The following is a 5,104-nucleotide window of genomic DNA, read 5'->3' as shown; positions in this document are numbered from 1 at the left end:
GGGGCGGGGGCGGATCCGAGTGAAGCGCCCGGGTCTCCTTCCAACCCCGCCAGGGTGCGACCTTCCCCGGCCTGGGTCTGCGACCCCTGCCCGCCCCTCATCTGGGCGCCCCCGGCCCTGCCCCCCCCGCCCCGAGCCCGACCGTGCGGGCGACCATGCGGGCCTGCTCCCTACAGGGTCCGCACAGGGCGGGTGGGTGCGAAACCCTCGGGCGGAGAAGTCTCTGCCTCCCGGGCGGAGGGGTCAGGGGATGGGGGAGTCGCTGCCCCCCCATTCTCCGGGGACCGTGGCCCTGAGCGCCGCCCGCCGCCCCGAGCCCTCTGCCCGGACCTCCCCGCATCGCAGGGCGGGAGAAGGGGGCCCCCAGACCCCCGAAAACCCACCAAGACCCTCGCAGCGGGAGATCCGCAGGTCGGCCTGGGATGAGTTTCAGTGTAACAGAGTCGCTGTTTCCTTCAGCGGGACGAAGTCCAGAGACCCCACCGCCCCTCCCCGGCCCCGGGATTTCCTCTGCGGGGACGCGGCACTGCGGGAGCGCGGAGTCGCCGCAAGGTCGGCCCTCGGTCTGGTCCGCCCTGCGGTCGGGTCCCTGCTGTGCAATGTCGGGGCGCCGGGTGGCGGGAGGGATGGGGCGCACCGGGACCCTAGCTAGAGCTGCCCTGTGCTCCTGGTGGTGAGTGGGGGTGGGTGGAGAGTGGAGGCCGCTGCCGGTGGCCGCCACATTAACTTGCCACTGTCCCCTCCCGGCTGAGTCCCAGGGAGTCCGCTGGCGCTGGGAGGATGTGGTCTCTCCCCCGCCCTCAGCCCCATCCCCTCCGGTGCCCCGTGTTTAGCCTCAGCTCAGGAGGACTCAGAAGCCTGGACCCCCCAGGCTTGGCCCCAGCGCCTCTGCCCCGGTCCCCACTCCTCTGCTGACCTGGCAGGGGATCCTCTGCAGAGGAAAGGAGCGCTGGGGGAGAGGGAAGGGTGATGGCACCAGGGCCGAGCCCACGGGGGCTCCCCGAGGCAGCCAGGAGGGGCATGGGCCTGGGGTTCACAGGCAACCTCCCGGAGGGGGACCCATGCCCTAGGACTGGGGTCTCTTCAGCCTCCCTGGCGTGGGCACCCCCAGCACCGTCCCTTCCTCTCTCCCTGGATCTGAGCCAAGTGGGCTCAGAAGGTTGGGCCCAGGGACAGGAGGCAGGACATACACCCAGGTCCCTTCCTGTCAGCGACCCCTGGACCCTCAGTGGCCCTTCAGGTCATCTCCACCTCCCCTTGTCCGAGGCCTCAGTCCTCACGCACCTCCAGCTGGATACGCTGTGGAGTGGACTCTCTGCTTCCCGATGCCTGGGGGCCTGACCTGAGCCCCAGCCTGGTCTGCTCAGTCTGCCTCCTCGGGACCTGGGAAGGGGCAGCAAGGGTGAGATGTTTGGGTCCAGGAAAGAGGTCGCTTCTTGGCCCTGGCAACCCATTCCTAACTGAATGGGTAACCCAACAGCTAACCCTGACAGTGACCCCAGAGAGGACCCCTTGAGCCCAGAGCCAGGCTCACGACTGACCATGCCACCTGCACAAGCTGCACACAGGGGAGATGCTGGTGCCCTTGGGACAGTCTGCAGAGGAGTGCAGGGAGTGCAGGCTCCTCCCAGCAGAAGGGTCCAGGGGTCTGGGCTTCAGCACTGGACTCCTAGGCTGACCCCTCCCCAGTTCTGTAACCCAGGCCAGGCTGAGCTCCAAGCACACCTGGAGCTGGGGCCTGGGGCACGGAGGACAGAGACCCTCTGCCAGCCCTTACGTTCTGCCCCGTCTTCCTCTGCCTCTCTTTCGCTGTCTCTTTCTCTGTCACTGTATCTCTGTCCCTGTGTCTTTCTCTGTGTCTCTATCTTTCTGTATCTATCTCTGTGTCTTTTTGCCTGTCTCTGTCTCTATCTCTGTCTCTGTGTCTCTGTCTCTTCTTTCTCTGTCGCTGTATCTCTCTGTCACTGAGTCTTTCTGCCTGTCTCTCTGTTTCTCTTTCTTTCTTTTTTTCTTTCTCTTTCTTTCTTTCTTTCTTTTCTTTTTCTTTCCCTTCTCTCTCTCTCTCTCTCTCTCTCTCTCTCTTTCTTTCTCTTTCTTTTCTCTTTTCTTTTCTTTTCTTTTCTTTTGAGATGGAGTCTTGCTCTGTCGCCCAGGCTGGAGTGCAGTGGCAGGATCTCGACTCACTGCAAGTTCCACTTCCCGGGTTCACGCCATTCTCCTGCCTCAGCCTCCTGAGTAGCTGGGACTACAGGCACCCGCCACCACGCCCGGCTAATTTTTTGTATTTTTAGTAGAGATGGAGTTTCACTGTGTTAGCCAGGATGGTCTCAATTTCCTGACCTTGTGATCTGCCCGCCTTGGCCTCCCACAGTGCTGGGATTACAGGCGTGAGCCACCACGCCCCGCCCTGTTTCTATCTTTCTGTCTCTGTCTCTGGGCCTTTCTGTCTTTCTGTCTCTGTCTCTTCTTTCTCTGTCGCTGTATCTCTCTGTCTCTATGTCTTTCTGTCTGTGTCTCTCTGTGTCCGTCTCTCTCTGTCTCTGCCTGCCGCTGTTGTTACTTCTGTTACATCCAGCCATGCACGAAGCAACCCTTCTCAGCTCTCACACTTGTCTAGGTCCTAACCTGGGAGTGGGAGGACCCAGCCACAGCTTGGGGGAAACAGACAAGGTTGGTGACTGCCCTAGGTCAGAGTGACAGGTGCCCTGGGGAGGGGAAAGTGGGCATCTGCTGAATGGCTTGAGGGTGGTGCCCACTCAGGGTATGTGAGCCTGGCCAGGGCTGCCCAGCTGGGGTGAGGGTCACAGGCCGCTGACCAGGAGCCACCCAGGTTCCACTCCAGTGGCAGAGGGAGGTGACGCAGCAAATGGCCTCTGCCAACCTCCATGGGCCAATTGGCCATACCAGGGAAGGGGCAGTTGGCCCTTTGAGTGCCCAGAGGAGGCCCTGAGCCCTGGAGAAGAAGCCCCCAGACCTCCATCCAGCTGGAAAGGGGCAGGAGCTGAGCGAGAAAGGGGCCAGCAGGTTGAAGGTCAGGTTGAAGATCCAGGCAGGGAAAACATTTTGCAGGCCGGGAAGACTCGGAGGCCACCCTGTCCAGGCAGATGTGGGGATGAGGAGGAAGTGGGGTGTGGATCAAGTCGGGAGGAGCAGGATGGACCTCCAGCAAGGGCTCCCCCAGAAGTCAGCTTGAGAAGTGTGAGTGCTTGGCTAGGCCAAGCACTGGCTGTGGGGCCCGTGCCAGCCAGATGGACATGAATGGTGCCCCCAGCTCAGCCAGCCCACTGCTCCTCAGACAGCAGCCCCGGTGAGGCCAGGGACCCCAGGAGCACAAAGCAGGGCTGTGTGAGGACCACGGGGCATCGAGTTTGAGACCCCGCACGGGTCACTCCAGACGGTAGGGAAAGGAGGCAGCTGCCCAGCTGCAATCTCCCACTCCAGCCTCTCTGGAAGCCCCTGCCAAGGCCCCCACCCCCATCCTGCTCCCATCTTCTGGGTCCCGTCTGCCCATAGCCCTCCTGGGTGCCAGGCATCCTCCTTACCCTGGGCCAGGGAAGAGTCCCGGACACATTGTCAGGGTTTCCTGGACTTGGCCTTCCGTCCCAGGCAGGGCTCTGCCACACCACATACGTCCATCCGGCCCACAGCACCCACCCAGAAACTTCAAACACAAACTTAATAGTTTAATGTGCTGAGTGATTCATTCTGAGTGCTGACATCATCCACACTGTCATTTTCCTGCTGATTTCGTTTTTTTTTTTTTTTTTTTTTGAGACGGAATCTCGCTCTGTCGCCCAGGCTGGAGTGCAGTGGCTGGATCTCAGCTCGCTGCAAGCTCCGCCTCCCTGGTTTACGCCACCGTTCTCCTGCCTCAGCCTTCCCAGTAGCTGAGACTACAGGCGCCCGCCACCTCGCCCGGCTAGTTTTTTTGTATTTTTTTTTTTAAGTAGAGACGGGGTTTCACCGTGTTAGCCAGGATGGTCTCGATCTCCTGACCTCGTGATCCGCCCATCTTGGGCTCCCAAAGTGCTGGGATTACAGGCTTGAGCCACCGTGCCCGGCTCCTGCTGATTTCGATATTATTCCAAAAGTAACAACGCATGAAAAGCGTGAGCAAAGCAAGGTGTAAACCCTCACCGTTCGCCAGAGCTGGGGCAGGACCTGGGCTGGGTGGAGGTTGTCCTCTCTTGGGAAGCTCCCTGAGCCCGTTCCTCTCCACCACTGGGTGAGAGAGAGAAGTCCAGCATCTAGCTGGGGGAGGCCAGCGCCTGGGAGCTCGGCCTAGTGGGCCCTGGGAGCAGAGCAGAGATACTGCTGCAGCTGAGCAAATGCTTGTACCCCAGGCCCTGTCCTGGGGCCCTGGGATCCACGCTGCCAAGTCACCTGGTGCCCAGGTCTCATGGTGCCCCAGGGCACTCATGGGGCCCACTCTGAGCTGATCTCCTGCAGCCCAGCATGGTCCCAACCATGCAGTCAACAGCACCAGGTAGCCGGGTCAGCGGCATTCCCCCCGGCTGGAGAGAGCCTCCTGGGCTGGGCAGGGCCAGGTCCCGGGCCCCCTACCCACCAGGCCAGGGCCCCCCAGCTTCAGGGAGAGCCACAGGCTCCAGCCCTGCACTGAGTGTGGGGTGTGGATCTGGCCTCCTTCAGCCGGGGACACTGATCCACCAGGGCAACAAAAGAGTGGCCCATGGGGAGTAGGCTTGGGGTGGAGAAACCTGGAAGCCAAGGCTGTGGAGGAAAGCGTCCTTGCTGTGGGCCACAGCTGCTCCAGGGACTCCGCCCTCCCAGCCTCAACACCCCAGGGCAGGAAGGAGGGGCTTCAGGGGCCTTCGCAGAGGACAGGGTGAGAGACAGGGAGTCCGGGAGATGCAGGGCTGGCCCAGGGGTATGGCTGGCTGGGTGGTGAGCACAGTGGGTGGCACTGGAATTTGGAGATGGCCAAGAGATCCTGGGAGCTGCCAGTCATGGGGAGAAGTGTTCCTGGAGGATCCTGGGCCGAACGCCTGCACTCCTGGGGCCCAGAGCCCTAGGTGCTCCTTAGGGTCTTGAGTACCATGTGATGGGGCTGGAAGGGGTAGGCGGGGGGGCGGGGGGGGGGGGC

This window comes from Rhinopithecus bieti, unplaced genomic scaffold (assembly GCF_001698545.2).
Source record: "Rhinopithecus bieti isolate Rb0 unplaced genomic scaffold, ASM169854v2 scaffold_79532, whole genome shotgun sequence".
Classification (NCBI taxonomy): Eukaryota; Metazoa; Chordata; class Mammalia; order Primates; family Cercopithecidae; genus Rhinopithecus; species Rhinopithecus bieti.
This window is presented reverse-complemented; position numbering follows the sequence as displayed.